Here is a 26,533-nt window from a genome sequence, read left to right as displayed (position 1 = left end):
TATTCTCTGTTTATAAAGACGTACAGATTACTATTCCAAAAGCCCCTGATGCCACCATATTTACCTTTCTTCTTTGTGTAATAAGATGCAGCAAGTAATGCATGATATTTACCATGATATTCCCATCCCACAGAGGGCCTGTAAACAAACAATATCCATAAGGGTGGAAAGCAAACACAGAATGTATGATCTACAACAATAGCGTGGACGGAGAGTATGGCATGTAAGTGTGTGTGTCCTCTGTGGCCCGTGTTATTTCTGCCTGGCATTATTACGACTCTTATCTGCTCTCTAGGCTCATCCAGAGGGACGAACATGGACCACCTGTGCACAGCCGATAAAGTAAACATCACACAAGGCCGCGGTGATTGTCTATTTTGCTTCTGAACCCAGGCTCACAAATTCCCTCTTACAAGCTCCTTTTAATCTTGACAGCTGTGTAATAATGAGATAATGAATTAATGTGCAGGTCGGGTGCAAGTGCTACCTCATGACAAGGCTGCCTAGGTCACAGTTCAGGACTAAGGGTGATGACAAAGACCCGTTTAAAATCATCATTCAGCACAGCTGTCGGTATGACTTATAATACACTGTAAACTCAGGAGCATGGTTCACATACTGTAGCTCAATTTAAATGCATTCCTCACCCCAACAGCCATTTGTCTGCTCAAATGGTTATTCTCATTATATGTTGTTTAATACAAAGTAATATTGCTTGGGAAATCTGCATCAAACCAATTTCAAAAACAGATCTCTTTACCAGGGGTGTAGATAACACTAGGGCTTAGGAAATAAATCCTCAAATGTTTTTATTGGCCATGCTTTAAATTTCTTTCCCCTGTCTCAGCGAGCTATCAAATCTTCCACGTCTCCAATGTGAGTTGCTGACACAAAATCAAACATACAGATTCTTACATTATAAAGCATCCAAAAGAAAAAAAGTTAATCCCTATCCAATATGTAAAACTGAACTGGGATTATGTTTCTTTTTCTGCTGCTCAAATGTTATTTTTCTGTAGCTCAGTGGGTAGAGCATTGTATTAGCAGTGCAAACGGTTGTTGGTTTTGATACCACAAAAAAAAACTAATAAAGATAAAATGTTTATCTTAAATGCACTGTAAGTCGCTAAGCATTAATGCATCTTCCAAATTAATAATAATAAAGAGCTCAGATGAAAAAAGCAGCTAAACGCTACCTCAGTCAAAAATGAGATCCTCATATTGACCGAATGCTCTCAGCAAAGATTATACGTTCATCAAATACTTTCACTTTAAATACACTTAATCTAAGCCTCTCATTTTTTTGTATTTTACCTTTATTCAGAAAGCTCAGTGAGTTTTTTTAGAAGTGGAGATTTTTGCCTGTACCAGTACAGTTTTGCAATAAAGATGTGTTAAATGCAACATGATCTCACAAATTTCCGTGAAATAGTCACGCATTATTTTGCTCAGTTTTGCGTGACATTCTCACGTATTTTCACCATATTACGTGCCCCTGACGTGACTTTCTTTTCCGTGACAGTTTCACGTATTGGTTACTCAACTGTTTTTCCTATTTTTAAACAATTGTCGCTTCGGTTTGGGGTTAGATTTGCTGTTTGCGTTAGGATGTCACTTAATGTATTGGTTTATAAAAAAAAAAAACACGTATGCTTTTTAAACCATCGTCGCCTGACGTTGGGGTTAGAGTTGGGTTTGGGTAAGGATGTCATTTTATGTAACAGAAGTTGTTCTAACCTCAAACCGAAGCGACAATTGTAAGAAAATAGGAAAAACAGTTGAGTAACCAATACGTGAAACTGTCACGGAAAAGAAAGTCGTGTCAGGGGCACGTAATATGGTGGACATATTTTGTGAGATCAGGTTGCGTTAAATACCAATGAAATGACTAAAGTGACATTACAATTACTGACTAACATTTTCATTGCCATTAAAGTGAAATAACTGAACCCACACATAAGAGCCTGAGAAAGAGCCCTTAGAGGGTTTTGCATCTAAACTCTTCAAATGTAAATGAAATGAAAAATCTGTTCTCACCCATAAGGCCTTCAAATGTTAGATTGAAAAAAATGGTTAATGGTACAAGAAATGTCTGACTATACTGATATTAAACCTCTAATGGTGTTTTTTCATTGCATAGTACCCCACGGTTTGGGTGGGGTCAGCTTACTTTTGGGGGCTTTTCCACTGGGTGCAGTACGTAGTACCCAATACTTTTTTTAGTACCATTCGGTTGGGGTTCCAAGCAACCCGAGCTGATACCAAAACATGATACGACAACACTGTACTGTAGATCCCTGATTGGTCTGAGAGAATCGTCACTACCAGCGTCATCGCTATAATGTAAAAGATTAGCTTTACCTTCATGCTAGCTTGCACTGTCTTGAGTAACGCTGTGGTCACCTGTGCTTTGTTGTAACTTCCCAAACTCCCTTTTAGTGATTTTTTCCAGACTTGCAATTCGTGGCGGCACATTCGCGACGTGCACGTCCGCATATATGCTTAAATGTAACTTAAATAAGGCTCAGCGGAGCGCATCGACTGACACCAGGGGTGTTTGTGCAGAAACCGTGATCTGATTCAGAGGTAGTGATGAACGCAATGTGCAGACATCTATTTGTGGTGGTCAATTTTTATTTTATACGAACTGAAAAAATAAATAAATGTATGAGGATGTATAGCATTCCAACAACGCTCTAACTTGTATGATGTCACAGCAGTAGGCAGCGCATATAATGACACGCCTATAATTCCTCCCACTCCGAAGTGTTACTAAACTCAAAGGAAAAGCTAACAAGCCAAAGTGAGGTGAGCTGAACCGACCTGACTCAACCTAAACCGTGGGGTACTATGCAATGGAAAAGCGCCATAGACACAAAACTATAGCATAAATTGATATTAAAGCTCCAAACAAAATATACCTACCTGTATATTCATTGAGTGCACTTGAATACTAAACTTTATGGGACATACATGTAATATTCTGTTGCAAGAATGACCCGCTTTGATAATAATATTCATTTTTCTCTTTAGGATAAATAAATTACTATGCATCTAAATCAAATGAGGCCAGAAAACAGAGCTCTAAAACTGTCTGAAGAGACAGACCATGCAAAACAAAGATGGAAATGCTTTTGAAGGTGGCTAAAATTACAGGTGAAAGATATCATTTAAAATGATGCTGCTCTTTCATTTCACTCTCATGTTTAATTCCAGTGTGCTTCATAACAAATGTCTCCTCTTCCAGTCACACCTGATGATAAATCTCTTAAGGTGGTCCCCAGCTTTTTGTAAAGTTGGACTGCTTTGTCTCCACCACCTGCTTCTATCTTTTCCAATTCTGTGCCTTTTGCAACAAAGGTGCAACACACCTGAACAAACAGAGGAGTGCAGCATTCACAAACATCATCTGTGCCAAAAGTGACTTGAGATATAAATAATTATCCAGGGGACTAATTTTTGTCAGATTTTTCAAGGTGTATGTGTTAAAAACTCAACACAATCTAATGGAGTCCTGCATCGTAGTTTTAGTGAAGTTTATGAAAAAAATTTGAGCCGAACTTTTAATTTATGTTATTCTAAGATCGGCCTGAACCACAGTGAAGCATTGTTTTGTATTGTACTAAAGGCGGAGGAGGTATGCGCACCTTTCCACCAGACCAAACCGCCTCGATATAAATGGACACATCAATCCTCATTTTACAAGTCACTTCACCGCTCAAAGATTATGGAAATCTTGTGCAATTTCACACAAAGAAAACACCTTGCTCAGGAGCACTCAGTGTGGGACATGGTAATGGCCTCGCTGTCCTTGCTTTTATTAAATGGGTGCAAATCCGAAACGTACCAAAAACGAAGTGTCACCTGAAAATGGAGCTTTTCACATTGCTATTTTCCTCAAAATCCAGACAAAAAAGAAATGTAATTAAAAGTTTGTTGAAAACTGTGTCTCGTCCTTAAGGAAACATAATACAATAATACTTGAAATTCCCAAACGCCTCTAAATTTAAAGCTCACAACCTAATTATACCAACAGGGCAATGTTAAACAGGAAACGACCGCCACTTTACACAGAGCTAGAACAGGGAGAAAAGGAATTACACATCTGTGGTGCTAAGCTTTCCTATAGGACATGCAGGAGACCGTGGTAAAAACAGAAAGCATTGCCTGAACAAGTCTGCATTGGGGAGCACTTCAGTGATGCATGAGTACGTCTTGCACTTACCAGACACTTTAAGACCCCCTCCAGCTCCTCAGCAGCCACAACACTTTAGCTAATAGACAAAAGAGGCACGGTCAGCGTTATTCTGGCCCATAACAGCACAGGTATGGCAATGATAAATACCAGGTCACTGCACAAAACAGCAAAAGCCTACCAACTTGAGCATCTGACACACTTAGTGAGATCATATTTCAGTGCTATGCATGAGGGACTGCTCATTGTACAGGCGTGATGGAAACTGCCATTTTTCTTTTTATGGGGTCTGACAGATGACTTATGAACACAGGTCGAGCCCCCATGAGACTAACTTTAAATCACTGGATAAATGATCTGATATTAATAGCAAGGATTTATGCATGGATTATGCTTTTATGGATTTGTTGTTTATGCCTGTCTACACACAGATAAAAGGTACAAAAGCATTTGAAAATGTCCAAATACCATATTTTATGAACTATTAGTCACTCCGGAGTATAAGTTGCATCAGTCAAAAATGCGTTTTAAAGAGGAAACAACATATACAGTAAAGTATAAGTTGCACTGGACTGTACGTCGCGTTTAATTAGAAAATGATTTCACAAAATTAAAATGAATTAAATCGCATGTTTAAACGCCACAGAGATATCAGAGCCAGCAGTCGGTTTCTGATGGGCTTGCCGAGGCGAGGCTGCGCTGGGCGGGGTGTGAGCGCTTAAGTGTCTGTGATTTTCTGGAGCTCAGCTGGAGCTCTTCTCCGTCCGAAAGTGTCCGAGCACATTTTTAAATAGACGCTATCTATATTAACCAACCGCATATTTAAACTTAAAGCACATACATTCACGCCTGAACAACTCTTAAAATTACATTTTGTTACCAAATAACAGTTATATTGTGAGCATTTTGTTGTCAGGAAAAATAGCTGTCATAAGTCCACATATTGACCAGATTTGTCTTAATTAGTTCAGTCAACATAGCCATTCTTGATGTTGACTGAATTTGGAAATAACCATTCACTTAATGTTTTAAACACAGATTTATCTAGACTTAAAATAATATGTCTACTCAACTAAGCCCAAACAAGAAAATTGGTTTAACTTATATATTTTTGCCCTTCCAACATTTCATTAATTGGATTTTTACAGTGTACTTACTTTCTTACGCTTTCCACCCCTACTGGGGCATAGGCCGTCTACAAGAGATCTCCAAGAGTCTCTGTCCTGTGCTCTCTTCTCCAATTGGTTCCAGGTCATCTTCATGATCTTAAGTTCTCTTTCCATTTCTTGGCTCCACGTATTCCTTGGTCTGCCTCTTTTCCGCCTGCCGTGTGGGTTCCATGCTAGGGCTTGTCTAGAAATGTTGTCTGTTGACTTACGTAAGGTGTGCCCTATCCATCTCCAACGTCACTTTTTAATCTCTTCTTCTGCAGGCATCTGGTTGGATTTATTCCAGAGTTCGTTGTTGCTGATGGTCTCTGGCCAATGGATATTTAGTATTTTGCGTAGGCAATTGTTAATGAAGACTTGCATTTTCTTTGTAATGGCAAAGGTACATATACTGTATGTTTATATTTGGTACTAATATAGGTACTAATATGCACCCTTTATATATTATTAGACATTACTTTTGGGGCTTTTCCACTGGGTGCAGTACGTAGTAGCAACCTGATCTCACGAATGTCCATGGAATAGTCAAGGAATATTTTTCTCATTTTTCCGTGTCATTGTCACGGATTGGTTACTCAACTGTTTTGTCCTATTTTCTTACCATTGTCACTTCGGTTAGATTTACATAAAATGACATCCTTACCCAAACCCAACTCTAACTCTAAAGCCAGATGACAGTGGTTTAAAAATAAAAAAAATTAAATAATTTATCAGAAAAAAATTGTATAAACCAATACTTAACGTAACATCCTAACGCAAACACCAAATATAACCCTAAACCGAAGCGACAATGGTTTGAAAATAGGAAAAAGCAATTTAGTAACCAATCCGTGACAATTACACGGAAAAGAAAGTCCATGGTACAGCCACGGAAAAATGCGGAGATCCGTGACAATGCCTGTGACTATACCACGGAACTTTGTGAGATCATGTTGGTAGTACCCAATACTTTTTAGTACCACCTTGGTTGGGGTTCCAAGTGACCCGAGCTGATATGAAAACGTGATGCGAAACACTTTAGATCACTAAGTGGTCTGAGAGAATCGTCACTACCAGCGTCATTGCTATAATGTAAAAAAATTGCGTTACCTTCGCTGTCTCGAGTAAACATGTTGTCATCTGTGCTTTGCTGTAAGTTTTCAAACTCCCTTTTAGCGATGAAAAACATCCACAGGTTGAGAATCAGGAACATTATACCAATTTTTTCCAGACTTGCAATTTGTGGTGGCACATTTGCAACGCGCACATCCACATATGCGTTAATGCAACTTAAATGAGGCTCAGCGGAGCGCATCGACTGACGCTATGGGTATTTGTACAGCAACTGTCATGTGAGACAGAGGTACATGTAGTGATAAACCCGATGTGCAAATATTTATTTGTGGTGGTCAATTTTAATTATGTGGCGGACTGAGAATGTATAAGGATGTACAGCATTCCAACACCGCTCTCAATTGTATGATGTCACAGCAGTAGGCAGCCCAAATATAACCACACACCAATAATCCCTCCCACTCCAAAGTGTTACTAAACTCGATGGAAAAGCTAACAAAGCCAAAGTAAAGTGAGCTGACACGACCTGACAAGACCTACACAGTCTCACCCCAAGGCGTCAATATTTGACGACACTTGACCATGCGTCAATATGTTGATGCGGAGGGTATACCTTTCGCGTCATTTTTTGACGAACTGGGGACTTCAATACTATTACGTCCGTTGCATTCTCTTTCCTATTTTCTTACCATTTTCGCGTCGGTTTAGGGTTAGATTACACAAAATTAAACAGTGTACGCGAAATTAAACAGTTGTCACCTGGCGTTGGGGTTAGAGTTAGGTTGGGTAGGGATGTCATTATGTAAATCTAACCCTAAACCGACGCGAAAATGGTAAGAAAATAGGAAAGAGAATGCAACGGACGTAATAGTATTGAAGTCCCCAGTTCGTCAAAAAATGACGCGAAAGGTATACCCTCCGCGTCAACATATTGACGCATGGTCAAGTGTCGTCAAATATTGACGCCTTGGGGTGAGACTGTGTAGGTCTTGTCAGGTCGTGTCAGCTCACTTTACTTTGGCTTTGTTAGCTTTTCCATCGAGTTTAGTAACACTTTGGAGTGGGAGGGATTATTGGTGTGTGGTTATATTTGGGCTGCCTACTGCTGTGACATCATACAATTGAGAGCGGTGTTGGAATGCTATACATCCTTATACATTCTCAGTCCGCCACATAATTAAAATTGACCACCACAAATAAATATTTGCACATCGGGTAGGTATACCCTCCGCATCAACATATTGACGCATGGTCAAGTGTCGTCAAATATTGAGGCCATGGGGTGAGACTGGGTTGACAAGACCTAAACCATGGGGTACTATGCAATGGAAAAGCGCCATTAGTTTCAACTAATACTTTTAAGTTGAATTAACTCAATTTTAAGGCAACCAGGTAACTTACGTTTATACCAAATGTTGAACCAACTTTTTTACAATGTACCTTGTAAAAATTGACATATTTTTGGTAACATTGTTAATGTGCTTTTCACTCTCTTTCTGGCCTCGTCCATTAAAATGAACATTTCATTAGTAAAACATTCATTCTATTATGAGAGTTTGAGAAATACTGAAAGGGGATGAATTGCTGAGAAAAATGAATTAACAGCAACACTGGAATTATATATAATGCATACAACCATTTCATATGTACAAGTACGATTTAGTTTTGCATTAATTTATCTCTCTGCAGAGGCATTCTGGGAGAAAAATACAAGGGAAATGTACAGGAATATTTATCAAGAGGCAAAGTGTTGCTTGAAGAATCCTTAGAGTACATTTAATTGTACCAAAGCTTCAAATGCATTTTCCCATATTGATTAATTCACCATTTCGTAAGGTCTAAAATAATGGAATGGAGTTTTGCAATATTAAAGAATAAATGGCTAAAATAAGGTGTAGATTCACCACTCTCCTTATTTCTAGCACCATAAGGAGCTCTGTTAAAAGGTAAAGTGTTTCCCATAGCTATTACATCATAACATCATAATAACAATGTCATAACAAAAAAATATAAATTCCCAGTACATAGAAAAGCTTTATCGCATACTAAAATAACCTAAATTGCAAACAATCTTTCAAAACAATTTAAAAAGTAAGTATTTTATGTTGAATTCACATTAAATCTTTGCCTCTACCTCCCAGAAGCAAATAATGTAGCAGTCTGGCTCATGCATTAGGTTTTAAATCATTAAAAAGGAAGGGAAAAGAAATTAGCCATGTTCGAAAAAAAAATCTCTAGTTTATTTGAAACAGACAGACTGTAACTCATTAGATAAACAAGCATATTTAAGCTGTCAGGTCAACTGAGGACAGAATGAAAGTGTGTTTACTCAAAGACCTTCTCTTTAAATCAAGTGATTAATTTATTATTTCGAACTCGAGGTCAATTTTACTCTTTTAATATAAGCGGTATTATTCCTGGATGAATAAATAAACAAGCTCATCTATTCAATTTTAAATAGGCAGGCTGGGTGATGGTAAAAGGCTGAGCTGATGGTCTGTGTTTATCAGGCCGGGACAGATTTGATGGGCTGACAGGACGCTCCCCAGCTGTGACAGACATCGGTCTGTAGAGAGACCGGCGTCGCTCGCTCCGCTTGGACGGCCTCACATTAACTCTGACACCACTAACCATCACACTGACAGCCCAGACGACGACCAGCACCGAGCTACCAAATCAGCCACTCTGAGCAAATCACCTCACAACCAGTTAACCACCATTACCTACAAACCCTTCAGACAAAGCTGCCATTCCGGCTTCCCCTGTGCCCCTTACGGCTCATATTGCACCCTGATTACTCACTAAGATGTTAGGTGAAAAACAGAGAAAATGAAACAATGCTAATCATTCTAACTGAAGCCCTTTGATTCAGACTATTTGTTTTGACACCTCGATTGCTGCATTTAAAGTCCAGATTAGTCTAATGTCTAATCTGAGAGCATTTTGCACAGTTACACAGAGAAAGAGAGATGCTGAAGGTGACTCTTATAGTGACACAAATCATAAACAAACACCACAAGGCCAGATCGACAGAGAACAGCCGTTGCATTGTAACCACAAGTCTATCAATCACATCACAATCGAAAAATTATATCGTTTCCAGCGACCTCTGTCCTTATGAAATCCGCAACCCCGGACAGACTCAACCCGACTGAACCTTCAAAGCTGAGTGTGTTCTCATGAACGAGACAAACAAGCTAAGTAAACTAAATTCCTCACAGATCACGAAGCTGCCCGACATGAAAAACTGCCTTTCATCTGAGGTAATGACAAAGAATAATTGATGGACCTGCCTTTGATAAAAATCAATCTCCTATGGTTATGCTATTAAGATTACGATGAGAAACGCAGCTTGAAATAATTCTCAAGGTACAACATCATACAGTGTGTGCAAAAAGTTAAATCTTAAAGGAGAAGTGCTTCTGTAAATGAAACATATTGGGAAATTCGGCATTTGAGAGACTGACTGTTTAACATCTGTCATAACACCGCTGAACCATGTTGGCTAAACCTAAGCGAATTTACTCTGTTTTCTATGCAGAAATAATGGCAGTCAGACACAATGGCAGTTATTTATTCAAATCTGACTGAATATGCAAGAACTGCCCTTCTAACATAGGACAGGCATGACTGAATTATACAAAAATGTCTTGAAAACAATTGCAGAATTGATTATTTACAGCTACATTACAGCTAACTAATATAATAGCCATTAAAAAGCCCATATGGCATTGCTAAAAATAACATTATTTTGTGTATTTTATGTAATTCATAAGGGTGTCACGATTTCGATTTTAAATCGAAATCGATCGAAATTAAGTCACAGCCTCGAACTTCGAATTAAAAAATGGGATCGTCGATGCTGCCACGTCCCCATGTCACGTCCGGTTGACATGCCAAGTGGGGAAAAACCTCTCAGATATTTATATTTTAAACATGAGGGATGTATTGCTACAAATCCTTGAAATGCATATCATAAACCGGATTACTACCTACTGATCTGCCTTTAGAAAGAGCGCAGCTCTCTGCATGTGCATGAGAATGAGGCGCCAAGATGCAGCAGATTATATTTGAAACATAAGGGATAGTTTGCCTCAGCTCGCATGAAATGCATAAAACTGAACAAATACGTAAGGATTACTACTTTAGTTTATGTTTAGACTTCGGACAGATGCGAGAGCGTGTGCACGTGAGACAGAGAGAGGCGCAGCTGCTTATGGCCCGCTGGTTTTATTTCAGATGCCAGTCCAAGACGCGCGCATTAAGTCCATGTGCGTGCAAGAAGGAATTCTCTCCACAAGTTCTCTCGGGTAAGTGAAGCCCAAAAACCCCCATGCGAGGAAAAGCAAATGTGTATGTTAATGTGTTACTATAATAATAATAATAAATATGAATGGCATTTTAATTGTCATTTCTTGTCTTTCAAAAAAAAGTAAAAATCGAGAATTGAATCGAACCGTGACCTTAGAATCGAAAATGTAATCGAATCGAGGATTTGGAGAATCGTGACACCCTTATTCAATGTATTTACATGACTTACGGTTTAAAAATCTTATACCACGGGGTTCTTGAATGCTATTCTGACTGTTTGAAAAATGTTGGACGAACACCTGACCGGTAAGATGTCTTAAAATAACCAACAGAGCAATTTCTGTGGTAACCGTGGTATAAGCGCAATTATTGACTCCGGCCCTTTGAATTCTTTGAAAATAATGCACACCCGCAGTGTAAAGGCACTCTGATTCGCGTCATACCACATTACCACCTTGGGTGTGCATTATTTTCGAGTAACTCAATGGCCCATGGTCAATTATTCCTTACAGGCTGTACATCATGGGTCTTCAACCAGGGGTCCGCGTCCCCCAGGGGGTCCGCAACGGAACTGCAGGGGATCCGCCAAATGATGTTTATCACAAGCAATTTTTTGCTAAATACTTAAAACATATGTACCAAACGTTACATGTTCCCTTTAAGTTGCGCACGTGCGCGGCTGCAAAGGCACGCATTTAGATCAAGTTTAGCCACCGGACCAAAATAAAATAACTGAAGATTATGATTGTCCACTCAGGAAGCAGCAGTAGCGACAGAAAAGGCATCAGAAAACAGGTAAATCTTATAGACATGTGTGTCTTTCTTTCAGAATGTTATTTTAGAATTAGTGTGACATGTTCTCATCTATATTTCTGAACTTGGACAGCAGTTTTACGTTGTTCAGATTTGTTATTATTGGTAAAGCGCTAATTCAACAGGCAAATGACACCACACCGCGTCGAAACAAAGCCATTGCTCGCGTTTTAAAATCGCGCATTGTGAAAAAAAATTGCTTGTTTGGTGCAGGTTGAAATCCATTTGGTATCAGGGGGTCCCTGCTCCATGCACCTCTCATCTAAGGGGTCCCCCCCACCCCAAAAAAACATTGAAGACACCTGCTGTACATTATTGTTGCTCCTCTATGCCCCGTCTTTCTTAAACGCATCAATTTAAAAACGTTTTATTTTGAAAAGCGCAATGTGCTCCAATTGGCCAGCTATCCAGTGCATTGTGATTGGCAGAGTACCACAAGCATGTGATGGAAATGTAAAGCTCCTTACCACATTTGAAAGGTCAGCTGCCAAAGAAATACTTTCAGGACATAATACCGCCTTTACTACCTTACAAATAACATATGTGATTATCGTGCAATGGATACGCCAAATTCCAATTTTGCATGTATATGATACGCCAGTCCTTCCCCTTCACTTATATGGCACATTTTTTCGTGTAATTTTATTTATTGGTTTCTCTTTTGTTTTCTGTTTTTTTTTTTTTAACCATTGCCGCTTGGGTTTTGGGTTAGGGCAACTTTTTGTAACATAAAATGACATCCTTACCCAAACCCTGATTCTAACCCCAACTCCAAGCGACCATGGTTTAAATAGACAAAACATGGAGAAACCTATACACTGTCAAAAATAAAGGTACACAGCTGTCACTGGGGCAGTACCCTTTAAAAAGGGTCCTAATATGTATTATTTAGGTACAAATATGTATCTTTGATTTGCCAATATGTACCTTTGAAGCACTAATATGCACTCTTTGGATACAAATGTGTATCTTTTTGAAATGATTCTGTCACAGTGACAACTTGTAAAACTTTATTTCTGAGAGTGTATATTAAATGACATCCTAAAGCAAAACTCAAATCTAACCCTAAACCCAAGTGAAAATGGTTTAAAAACAAGTGAGAACCAAATAAATAAAACGACACGAAAAGATGTTCATGATGTAAGTGAACGGGAAGGACTGGCGTATCAGAAGGACACAAAATTGGAATTTGGCGTATCTATTGCACGATTATCACATTGCGTGTTATTTGTACGCATTTGGTGAAAATGGTTTGGGCTAAGTGTTTAAACTGAACTCTGGAACAAATACCTCGTCAAAAAAATAAAAATTTTTGGATTCCTAAAGACAAGGGGAGTCGGCGATCATGGATCAGCACCATGTGAAGGGAGGTTGGCAGTCGATCTGTTGAATTTAATAATATTTTAGACAGAGAAAGTTGCCTCTTATAAAGGCTGCCATAATGCGATCACAAAAATCTAAAAACGTGCAAAGAACCAACTTCTGTTTTCGGTGGAGAAATAAATCATGAGTGACAAATCTGTTATTTGTAAAATAGAAAGAGTTCAATAAAGCTTTCACTTTTGTATGATGCTCCAAAAATGATGCACCTTAGATGAGAACAAGCTTTAACATTTCAGTGATAAGTGCTTTTCTCTGTAGTAGTATGGCACAAAGACATTAATAGGGAACAAATGACCTTGCCAACACAAAAGGCTATAAGGCACTGTAAAAACCAATAAAGGCATATGTTTCCACACTGGGCAACCTGACCAGTGCAAAAGTAATAACTGTCTGATTTCAGAGATGTGCTTAATAGTTTCCATTTTTCTGAAGAGCCATTAGCCGGCACAGTCTTTGCAGACATCATCCTGAGGGCAAATCCTTTTCCCTCACGTACCACGAAATCTCTGGAGAATGTCTAACAGATGGCTAGTGTTTATGTTCCCTCTTAGTCAAATTAAAAACACTTTAATTTTCCTAATCGTGGATTAAGACTTTAAAACGCCTCTGTGTGAGATATCTTTATTATAAAAATTTGGTTTAATTTTAATTAGTGAATGCACTGAAGTGTTGAATTATGGAAAATTAAGGTTTAGTATCAATTCATCTATTCTTCTGGCTATGTGAAAATTGCTCCTTTTTATCGAAATACAATGTCTCGTTGTGGTGAAGCGATGCTGCAAAACCAAGTGTTGTGCCTATGAAGGCATCATTTTATTTATCAAAAGCATTCCTGATGTGAAGGTTGTTAAGGCTGCTTAAAGCAAAATAATTATGCTGCCTCCTGAAATACTGTAGCTGTGTCCCAATTCAAGGGCTGCGACATTCTAAGGCGAGCACTCGGTCTATAAAGGTGGCAGCCTTTTGACATTTCTGAATTATTAAAATAAATATGGAACCAGAAAAATATTAATTGATTTTAGAAAATATGAGACGTCGTTGATATATAAACTAACCAGCAGTATTTCAAAATAATCAACCTTAAAAATAACATACACAGAATATTATTAATATAAAACATGACTTACAATACTAAAACAGTGACAAGAAACTAGTTTTCTGCTAAAAACACACTTTTTTAATGAAGGTTTTAAATGTTTATTTTAAAATATCCAGATGTTATATTCAGCTTTACAGACATGCAATGAATCTTGGGATAGCCTAGGCTTTGAATGATCCATTCGTTCTATCCTTAACAGCGCGGAGAAATAAGGACGCATTTTGCGGCTTCTTTTTTAGCATCCTTCGAATTGGGACGGCCTCACTAGCCTTAGGTTGCGCAGCTGTGACGCAATCGGTCTTAAAATACACCCTTAGAAGGTCGCAGCCTTTGAATTGGGACAAAGCTATTGTTTTAAGCCAAGCTCTAAAAAAACATTACAATTCCAGAATGCACTGCAGAAAGCTCAGTACCAAGATTAGGGATGATGTGATAGAGATGCATAATAACGACTAAATTAGCATAATTTAAAATACGCAGTTTAATCTAATAAAAAAATACTATATATTTATATGTGCAATGTATTAAAAAAAGGAAGCAAGGTGGTTTACTAAGTTATAAAACAGAATAAAATATATTTTAATCATGTGGCAAATTTCCACATAAAATTATTACATAAATATATCTGTATCTAATCTTATTTGTTGGATGCAATCAAACTCTTTTATCATATAATTATCCCTCAAACTGGCTTTACTACACAAACCTAATGAAATTTTATTTAGAATCAAATGTGTCCACATTATATTAAACCAATGTGTTTTCATTAGGTCAGACTTAATGTACTAAACATATTTCATTCAGTCCAAAACCGTCACATAAAATTGAATGAATTTTGCAGAGTATTTCATTATATTAATAACTGAAAATACTTTTTTAAGAGTTATAAATAAAATTTTTAGGGAGACATGTGTTTTGGAAGGAGGCTGATCAGTTGAATCGGGTGTTTTAAATAAGGACACATCTAAAACTGTTTGGAAGAGGGTCCTTGAGGACCAGGATTGGGAAGCACTGTGTTAAGGTATATTTTTACAAAAATAAAGATTAAATATAAGCAGTAAATTTTAAATGATTAGTAAAACTCATTTTTAACCAATTGAGTTCATCCAGTGGCGGCGTTTCACGAAAACCTAGGGTATGGCAAAAATTCTTTGTACAAGAAGGCCATTCAAATGACGAATCTATGAAACCACATTATATCCATATGTGTACATACTCCACCAACCTGTATAAAATCATACTATGATTGCACGGATGTACACTTACTGACAACAATACGGAAGCAATACAAATGAAAAACAAAAATAGAAATCAGGGTTGTTTAAAATGCTTTTCAAATGTTGTCATCCTTAACTAAGTGCAACTCCAGCAACAGATAAACTAAAACAAGATAATATCAAAACAAACTGTTATTAAAACAAGATAATATCAAAACATACTGTAACATCCCTTCACAAATCTTGTCATGACAGCCGCCAATAAACACTTATAAAAACAAAGACTTAATGTGATAGAGCACACGTAGTTAACCCAGCCAGCTAACCAACTAAGACTAACACTAAACACTAAATAAAAAACACTAAATAAAACTCTTAGTAAAACAGGGCTAAATGCAAAAACAAGTCTTACCTTTTGTCGTCGTGCAGTTTTTATTCCAGAAGTCGCCATATTCAAAAACGCGCGCAAATAATTAATACAATTCACTTCGACTGCGCTACAATTTCCCAGTGTAAGAGAACATGTTTATTTATCCACAGAGAACAAATCATTTTACTTCTGGAATAATGTATGCAATATGTATTGCGCGAGAGTGTGGGAGAACCGTGAGTCTGTTTGAATGTTAATTTCTGTAGACAAATCTTAAAAATATTACAATAATAAATGTGTTTCAACAGTATCACAACAATAAGGTTAACACAAACTGGCAGAGGAACAATAGCAAGCTCTTGATAGCACTGATGGGGAAGGGTTTAGCTATCTCAGTCTGACTCATTCATGCATTTCAATCCATGCTCCAGTTTTTAGTCAATCTCTGATGTTGTTTAGATCACTTCTATCAGGTGTCTCTAGGGGCTACTTGACCCGTCTTTACTTCTGGGTTCAGAGCATTTAATTACTCTAAAGCCTTTAATTACTGATCTTCCACAGATCAATTGTTGATCCCAAAGTGCAATGCCAAGAGCAATGGAGATGTAAATCTGACTGCTGACCATCCACAATCATCCACAACCCTACAATTCTGACTGGAGCTAGTAGAGAAAAAGACAAATATCTGAAGCCAACTTGTCTAGAGTTGTTTGTTTATGTTTTATTTTATTATATTTTATTTCTTGTCTTCCCATACACTCTTTAAAAAGGATGCTACATGGACTATTTTGTGGCCAAATGGGTCCATTAAGAACCTTTAACAACCATAAAACCGTTCTGTTGCACAAAAAGCTTGTTTTATAGTGGACCAAGGTTCCTTATATTATACTGTAAAAAGGTAAGGATGAAATTGGTAATTTCTTCTTCTGTAGTAGTGTTGTTTTTGGCGGCCTGTTTTAATTTTAGTTTTAGTCTAGTCTTTGTGTCAAGCTGACATTTTAGTTTTTATTAGTTTTAGTCAGTTCATACTCTTTTTAGTCTAGTCAAGTTTTAGTCGACTATAAGTCTGGGCATTTTAGTCTTATTTTAGTCAGAATTATCCTTGACTATTTTTGTCTAGTTTTAGTCGACGAAAACTGGTGACATTTTTAGTCTAGTTTTAGTCAATGAACATTGTATTTTAGTCTCTTTTTAGTAATGCAATTCTATTTAACCCAGTCAATATAGTATAAGTACCTAGCAGAAGTATAGACAAAACCAAAATTTTCTTTTAGCCAAACCCATTAAAAAAAGTTATCTTGTTATATTATACCTTATAGATATAAGAATACATCCATTTCAGACATGGAAGATGCTCTGATTGGAATTTACTTGATTTGAAGATATATATTTTACTTAATTTTATTTAACCTCTGAGTGAGTGACTTGACTGTAGGTAAAGAGTCTACATTAAAGTCTACAATACATAATCAAAACAGAGTAGTCTAAGCAGAAACACACACACAGGGCCACTGCTGGTCAGATGGGTGCCATAAGCTGACTTTTACGGTGGTGCCACCTTTAGTTAAAAAACAACAACAAATCACAACTATAGTAGGCTATGTGTGAGAATAGCACTTTATTAAAATGCTATAGCACTTTATTAAAATGCTATTGTTATCTTTTATAATTGTATTTTGACAGCAACACAAACTACAATTATACAAATATGCAATACAGTATATCTGTATTTGTGTAGCTAATGGCACTATAATGTGACAAAGCTAATTTTACGTGTCAGTATAAATCCAAGCAATTTTGGAGAATTACTAAATATCTTTCATGTAAGTAAATTAAAAGCCAGCTTTAAGAAACATCAGATGTCTATTAACAAAAGCAAAAGTTTGTATGTATGGTTATGTTCTTAATAATACAGCTGTTTGATTGATTTAACACTCAAACATTCAGTTAAGCAAGTTTAGTTAATTCAAATAATAAATATGGACACAGACCCTTGTTGTTAGCATATAAGTTATAAAACAACGTCTTTAACATATATATATAGGCTATATATATTTACCATGCTTCAAAACACAACGCAGCACATGTCATCTAAACGATTGAAGATGGAAACTGGTACATTGTTATATTATTTAAATCACACAGATGAGTTCGCTGTGCCAGCAGTCAACGCTATACATATTAACAGGCTTGTGAACTCACCTGAAAACGATGCACGGGTTTCATTTTGGACTTTTCGTTTCCATTTGAAGACTTGATGCGGCGGTGTATTCGCGGGCGCAGCTGGCCATCAAACGTGACGTGTCGCGTGTTACTGCGCAAACGGATTGCGTATGATATCAAAGCATCGCGAGAACAGACTGCTCTGCATGCTTTCTAATCGCTCTCGCGGTACGTTTACGTATTTTTGCGGATCGATTTGCAGAGCGCCATTGAACACACATGATAATTTGCAGTCAGGTGGCGGGGTGCCAGGAGATGGCTAGACGAAATAACGTTATAACATTTCGTCTTGTCTCGTTTTGGTCAACGAAAATGAAGACACATTTTAGCATAGTTTTTATTTAGTAAACCACTTTCAGTCTCGTTTTTATTCGTCAACAATATTGGATTATACATTTTATTATAGTTTTCGTCACATAACCAGCATTTACGTTGAGTCTCGTCTCGTTTTCGTCACGTGGTAAAGGTTCGTTGACGAGGATATTTCGTCATACTTTTCGTTGACGAAAGCAACACTATTCTGTAGCACCATAAATCTGGGGCAGTCGTGGCCTTTGGGGGGTTGTGGTCTAATGGTTAGGGCTTGTAACCCTGAAGGTCACTGGTTTGAGTCTCATGGCCAACAAGTTGTGACTGGGCGCTGCAATGATAGATGCCCACTGCGCAGTGTGTGACTGTGTTCATGACTTGCAGCGCATGTGTTTACTGCTTACTGGGATGGGTTAAATGCAGAGGTCACATTTTGAATATGGACTACCATATTTGAAAATCTCTTTCATTTTTAAGATTGCAGGGAGAGCATTGCACAAACGTCACAGGTTGGATCCATAGGAAACACAGAGTAAAATGTACCATGAGTGCATTGTAATGCAAGTTGGATAAAGATGTCTGCCAATTGCAAAAAAGTGCAGTATGTCTTAAAAGCTTTGATCTGGCATTCATAAAATTTCTATGAGATCCAGACGCTCCACTTATTTTACAGCTATTCTCACAAAACACATGCATAAAAGACACCATATAAAATGGGGAAAAGCTTTTTACAAACAGCAAAGTTCATCTGCTATTCCCAAGAGTGGCATCCAACATCTGCACTGTAATTATTAAGAGTACTGTCTGGACATCTTGAATAAGAAACAAAACAGCTCATGTTTTGTGGTGTCCTGTAAAAGCCAGCTGCTTAATAAGAATTTCAGTATGAATGATAAAAGTGAAAAATACCCCACAGTGTTTTCATCTCATCCGAATAAGAGATGTCCCGAGACAACCTCTTACTTAACAGTTACGGGCCACCGTCTGCCGACCGATAGGTTAAATCCAACGTAATCAGTGCTGCAGTATCAGCATACTGTAATCTCATTATGCTGCAAAGTTATCACTGACCTTCTCACACGCTAATCAAGAGATATATAGTCATTAAACGAATAAAAACCCTAGCTGAGACTTTCCCTGCACAATTAGGGAAACTTCCACCTGAGAGAGGGGGATTCAGACACTCTAAAAGCACTTATATGTATTAAAAGTCAAAAACTGTGAGGCGATTCATCTCTAAAAGTCCAAAGCACGAAATAGCATTACTCCTAATAGCATAGGACTGATAAATGAATGGTCAGAAAAAATAGCTGTCTTGGTTCTGTTCCAGTGCGTCGAGGGGCAAGCAAGTGATTGGTGAAAAGTAAATAAATAATTGCATAAATTTTGTATATCGGACAACTGTCATGGGCCGGTGGCAACTCATTTACTAAGCATCTGATGGAAAGGCAGCTTTACTCAAAGCTGTCACATGCATCATTTAGAGTAAATATATAGGCAGATGTCATTGATACTGCATTTGTTTTCGGGCCAGAGAAATGGTAGCTTTAGCGTAGCGTAGCGTAAGTTCTACCAGGAAACTCGAATGTTACGTCATTCATGTCACAAGGCGCAATCAATCACCCCTGATACTGAGAGTATATAAGCCTCGTACTCACCTGTCTTTGCGTTCGCAGATACTGATGCCAGCATTAACAAGCTCGATGTTCAGTGCATATGTACACTAAAGTGTTAGTTACCTGTTGTAACACGCCGATTCAAATGTTGAGTGATTTTATCGTGCATTCGAACTGTTTTCCTGGGATTTCTCATCTCGTTTCGTTTCACCTGCACCATCGCGAGGAGCTCTCAAAGAAGGTTAAAGACTTAAAAAGGAAGTCTGCAAGCTTCCTTAAAAGTGTGTAACCCTGCAGTACACAGGGAAGGATACCACAGGCCGTTTCTTTTTATGAACAGTGCAAGAACATTTGGATGATCTGTAAAGTGTATCCATAATATTGACTGCCGCACACTCTGAACGCCCGCAGCAGATGTCACTAATCATCATTGATTGGCGAAGCGCTGCACCTGCACGGGTTTGGAAGAATGCCGAAGATTGATATCTTCCTCATCACAGGATCTTTGTTTTTTATCCACAATACCAAATGCTCCGCTTATTATTGGTTTTAAACCGTACGCGAATGTTTTGTGAAGCAAAGACATGAAATCGACTTGGATTAGTGATAGGTCGTTCGCGAACGCCGGCTCTAAGAGCCGATTCTTCGTAGCGAACGAGCAGAGCCGAATCTTCAGACGCATGCAGGGGAGCCGGCTCCTCTACGGGAGCCGAGCCAGAAGAACCGAATCTATGAAAAGAGCCGGACTGCCATCACTAAAATGTAGAGCCGGAGCTTGAGCCGAAAGAGCCGAATCAATGGAAAGAGCCGGACTGCCCATCACTAATTTGGATGAACGGCTATTGCTCGCGGAAATTTCGCACATTAAATACGGCGTGTATGCAATGCATGACATGCTGCAAACAGGCGAATGACGCGGTCTAATGTTTGCGTGTTTAATTGGAATAAGGAGTGCGCAAAGTATACGAGCTTCATCTGAACTGTCCCTTTCAGTGTTTCCCATAAACATCAATAATATAAGGTACCATTTATTCATGTAACAGGTTCTTGCAACGTCCTATACCTGCTACGGTACTACAACGCAAGTTGCTTAATGCCTGACAGTTATTCATGCAAACTGTTCATATCAAATGCAAATATTTACGTTAGATCTTCACTCACCTGACCCTAATTACAGACTTTAAGGATACGGGGATACGCTATTTTACGAACTTTAAATCTCATGGTAGGACACACCATTAATATATCATTGGAGAATAAATCCTGGTCATACAGCGTAAAGTTTTCAAGCACACATTTTGTTGCTGAGCAAATCGTAAGTGTGTGTGGTCGAATGGCAACAGTAATGCATAGTGTCAATTTTATTGAGCACGGGGTTCAGCATAAATGTTTCCATCTAAAGCTTTGTGCTTTAAGATCTTCAGTTAGTTATGCACATGTATAAAGTACGAATGCATCAACTTTTAATTGTACTTTTCAAATGAGACTTTATTCCAGATCTCAGTCAACTTCTTATCCGAGCTCGGTCGCATTGAACATCTCATCTATTTATCTGGATTATTTTCTCCTAAGGTAAGCTCTCTTATTCATTATACTGGATTGGCTGACAGTGCATATTACATGCTTTTACAACCGAAAGATGGCAATGACCACGTCTTACAGCGCAATATGGAGACGGAGCTGAGGTTGTGTGGTGTATTTAATACAATTAAAACGTGTTATTTCTGAGGGCTTGCCGTTGTTTTGGTCGGTGTGCATTCTGCGGATGTCTCAACAAAAGTTGAGCCTGTTAACCCTCATGTTGAGTTTGTTTGTTATGCAGTAGACCTCACTTAAAGTTGAAAAACGTGCGCCTTGCCTCTTCAAGAATACAACAGGTTGCATCAGTTTAAGCCATTAAGCGCATCGTGCTTTGTTTGTGACGCAGGCACACAGAATATGCGCATGTGTAGGCTACAGCGGCCTGGATACTGGTTTGAAGATGTAATGTGACTGCTAGCTTTAAATCACAGCACGTAATTCCTATTTAAAGTGCTGTTGAACGTAGGCAACGTATGTTTCTCCCGAAATGGTGGTGCCACCAGCTATTCAGAATACAAACACAATTCCTTCTCATTTTAACATGGATCCCAATGGAAATTATGTCTAAATATTTATTTGAGTGGTGTTATGTTCAAATATGGTGTTCGATTATCTTATGTGTTTCAACTATTTAATTCTAATCGTCATATGCTGTTTTAATGAATTCCAACATGACTGGAGAATTGGAATGCATTTGAAATAACTTGTTTCTAATTTAATTCAATGTTTCTTTTAAAATCTGACATATACCACAGGATTTTTGCACTCTGACAAGATTGTAGCAGCAAACGCATTGTGCGGGGATCATGCTGAATTTCTGACACTTTCAGAAAACTATTGTAGGCTATCTTGGACGCAAGACCAGGAAAACGTCCGTCTTTGAACTTCTCCCACCATACGACACTGTACCACCGACGAAGAGCCACGATCATAGAAATCGTGATGATTGTTTTACGATGGAAATCTTTCTTCTGGGAAAGCCAAAAATTATGCAGTTATAATTCTAAATGATAACTTTACAAGGAACTTTGTCTGGAATTAGAAGCGTACAATCTTCTTACTCTGCATCCTCAAGAAAATAGCGAAACCTGCATCAACTTTACATACAACCACATTACACCGGCTGCTAGGATTTAGAACATCATAACAGCGCGGCTGCTTACATGAAGCAAGCTATTTTTAAACTATATACATGTTTTTACACAGACTATGGATATGCAGTTCTATAAGTGCTTTATTTCAGTGCCTGCATTACCATCAGGGCTCTTTATCGACTTCCAGGAACTCTAATCGCATACGGCTGCAAGGATTTGAACATGCATAATTGCTACATGTACAAGAATTGGCTTTCGTTAGCACTGGGCCGTGCACACTTGCCGCGTGCACGCAGGTCGTCACGTTTCACGTCCGCAGTCGTGTATGGTGCGGTCTTCGATCGTTTCTGGATTGCCAGCGTGGCGTAGGATCTTCATTAAACAAATAATTCAGAACTTCTTAAGTGCATATCATGTAAGACTGTTAGCACAAAACTGTCACGTTTAATCATGCTATTATGGTTAGTCAAAGTTTAAGCTGTAAACTTTCATCTAGATGGCTATTACTTTCGGAGCACGTCCATCTATCAACTGCACAACCCTACTGATACCGCTCCTCAGTTTTTGGGGGTTCTTAATTTATATCGTAAACGGAGAATTTTATATAATCATCTGTGTGTCATGGCGAAGCAAGCAAGACAAGGCAACGGATCCAAATGCAATGGTTTATTTCTTAAAAACCCAAAAGTCCACAAAGCAGAACCAGAATGAAGACCAGAATACAGGACCAAAAAGTGATGACAGCAAACTATACTCAAGAAAGGACAACTGAAACACAAGGACTGTATTCATGTGGGTAAACAAGATATCAAGACACACCTGGGAAACAATCTAGAACAAGGACCAACGAACTACAGACATGGATGACATTAAAGAACTTCAAATAAAGAGTACAAGACAGGGGAAACGCAAGACACAACAGTGACACCGTGCAATCTTTAGCATCAGTCAGATCGTTTGTAACCTCTAATCTTCTCCCTACTTTTATAATGACAATATAAAAGCATGCATACATAAATTGTCTCTCTTCATCAGGAGCCGCGCTCCTAATTTCACCGTATGCAGGAAAACACTATGACATTCAATTCAATAATGGCAAGCAATAATCAAGGTATGTTTAAGCAAACTACTGGTGGTGGTGGTGTATTTAACCATGCTAAATCATGGCCCTTGCCATTTATATCATTCCTCACTCTGGCATAACGTTGCTTTCTGTGGCCTTCGCGGCCTCTCTGCTATCAAGCCTAACGTGGCATCCTTCTACAGATATCCTCTACTGCTGATATTATGATTGACATTTACGGACACGTTAATGGTATGTACCTTTTGTCAATACTGGTGGTGGTGAATCTTATTGCAAGCTAACCTGTTGGCTTTTCCTACTGGGCATATCGTTGCCTTCCACGGCCTATGCGGCCTATCTAACCCTGGCATATCTTTGCCCTTCATGGCCTACACAGCCTCTCTCAACTCGGCATATCGTTGCCTTCTATGGCCATGCGGCCTTTCTCACTCGGCATATCGTTGCCTTCTATGGCCTACGCGGCCTATCTCTATCTGGCATATCGTTGCCTTCTATGGCCTACGCGGCCTATCTCTATCTGGCATATATCTCTATCTGGCATATCGTTGCCTTCTATGGCCTACGCGGCCTATTTCTCTGGCATATCGTTGCCTTCCAAAGGCCTACGTGGCCTTTTCTCACTAGGCATATCGTTGCTTTCTATGGCCTACGCGGCCTATCTCTGTCTGGCATATCGTTGCCTTCTAAAGCCTACGCGGCATTTTCCCATTAGGCATATCGTTGCCTTCTGTGGCCTGTGCGGCCTATCTCTGTCTGGCATATCGTTGCCTTCTAAAGCCTATGTGGCTTTTTCCCACTAGGCATATCGTTGCCTTCTACGGCCCATGCGGCCTATCTCTCTGGGGCATATCGCTGCCTTCTATGGCCTAAGCGGTAATCCCATGGCCTCTTATGGCATCCTTCAATGTCAGTAGATAACAATTTCTCTTATCTGTTTCAGGAACCTCAAAGAAACACTGGTGGGTACCGACCATTGCGATCAATTTTTGGGGATTAGATTCTGGCCCGTCTTCATCTTCAGACAGGAACCGCAAGAATCCGTGACCCCCGGATTTGAACTATGGTCGGGGCCTACGCCAAAGAACTATACTGTGTTACATTCTAACCTTGGTTGCTAACTACTGTTAAATAAACTCATATGTCAAGTCTTAACCTATCTTCGAGTCTTTCTGGTAGAAATGGTAGCTTTAGCGTAGCGTAGCGTAAGTTCTACCAGGAAACTCGAATGTTACGTCATTCATGTCACAAGGCGCAATCAATCACCCCTGATACTGAGAGTATATAAGCCTCGTACTCACCTGTCTTTGCGTTCGCAGATACTGATGCCAGCATTAACAACCCACCCTCCCTACCACCATCACCAGGTCGGTTCCGTCCATACTCAAGGGGGATTAGATTCTGGCCCGTCTTCATCTTCAGACAGGAACCGCAAGAATCCGTGACCCCCGGATTTGAACTATGGTCGGGGCCTACGCCAAAGAACTATACTGTGTTACATTCTAACCTTGGTTGCTAACTACTGTTAAATAAACTCATATGTCAAGTCTTAACCTATCTTCGAGTCTTTCTGGTAGAACATGGCTGAGGCATAGATCAAATCCGGGTATGTTATAGTGTATATAACATACCAATATTAGAAAATGGCAAACTGCATTACACAACATCTGTCTCTTTTACTAATCATTTACAAGCTGAGATTTTTTGATTGTTTAAATTTTGTTCATTGTTGCATTTGACACAACAAAATAAGCAAAGGATACTTAAAAAGCTCTGAAAGTTTGCTACAGTATAGGGATAAATAAGAAACTTCTTACATTTCTATGCTCTTTGAAATGTTTGATTTTCTAGTGCTGTCCTGAATAACTTAACATTTAGTATATTACAAAATAATATCTAAAAATTATACAAATTCCCCAGTGCTTCCGCCATCTTAGACTCCTCTGTATTCAGGAGAGAGTATTAGCGTAGTGTACACACTTTTCTTAGTGACATATGACAATTTCGGAGGGCGGGGGCACAGAGCAGCAGCAGAGTAGCCTCCGTAGGCTGCGTAAGCTCTCATCCTGAATGCGAACGCGACTAAGATGGCGGCGCTACTGGAAGGTATTTATTTTTGTTAATAAAGTTTTAAATAAGGATATTTCTACATCAACACCGCGCTGATTACCCTCAGAAGACCTTTGTTTATCATCCTGGAGCCGTTTGGATTTAATTTGTGAAGGATGGACGCACTTTTTTTGGACTTGAAGGTCGTGGACTATGGGTGAACACCGTAACATTACATTTAATCAACTGAAAGATCTAAAACATTTTATAAAATATCCAAAAATATTGTAGCCAAGATGCTGGGTTACTTTCAATCCAGGCATCAGGTCAAAAAGGATGAACTCAGCCTGTTGGGTTGTAATTTAACCTATGCTAGATTGTTTTAACCCATTGTTAGCTCAAATATAAACATTTTCTGAATTGAACGGTTTGGTTTGTTCTTTTTTGACCCAACGCTGAGTTATAAATTACCCAGCATTGTTCAACACTGTGGGGGACAACGCAACGTAAATGTGCAGAGCATGCTGGGAAACCAAACAACTTGCAGCTTTAACAGCAATGAATGAAGGGCAGTAATAAATAAAAAAAAATGCACATGATACAAATGTATAAACACCTCGGAGTTTTTGCAAATGTTATGTAAACTTATGTACAGTTTATATACCCATTTCAAAATCTAAAAATAAGTACATGGGATTTTTCACCTCTCCCCACACCGAGTGTTGGGTCAAAAAGGGATAAGCCATTGGGTCGTTGGATTAAAGGGGACATATCATGAAAAGTGGGTCCCCAGTGCTTCTATCAATCTAAAAAATGTGAAAAAGATCAACCCAGTAACTTAGTTTTGGTAAAGCATTCTCTGCAAGCATGTGAAAAAATAGGTCATTGAAATTTGCATTTAAGACAACACACACAAAAAGGCTCTTTTTGCTCACACCTACAAAGTGGCAATTTTAACATGCTATAATAA

At 38.6% G+C, this 26,533-nt stretch overlaps 1 long non-coding RNA gene across 1 annotated transcript; it reads left to right on the top strand.

Annotated features, from left to right (window-relative positions):
• The first annotated feature begins 19,682 nt into the window (after nucleotides 1-19,682).
• Nucleotides 19,683-25,071, top strand: LOC135748365 (uncharacterized). Its single transcript, XR_012335243.1, has 3 exons — nucleotides 19,683-23,544; nucleotides 24,458-24,476; nucleotides 24,834-25,071. It is a non-coding gene; the product is annotated as an uncharacterized lncRNA (long non-coding RNA).
• Nucleotides 25,072-26,533: the final 1,462 nt, after the last annotated feature.

This window comes from Paramisgurnus dabryanus, chromosome 16 (genome assembly GCF_030506205.2).
Source record: "Paramisgurnus dabryanus chromosome 16, PD_genome_1.1, whole genome shotgun sequence".
Classification (NCBI taxonomy): domain Eukaryota; kingdom Metazoa; phylum Chordata; class Actinopteri; order Cypriniformes; family Cobitidae; genus Paramisgurnus; species Paramisgurnus dabryanus.
This window is presented reverse-complemented; position numbering and strand designations above follow the sequence as displayed.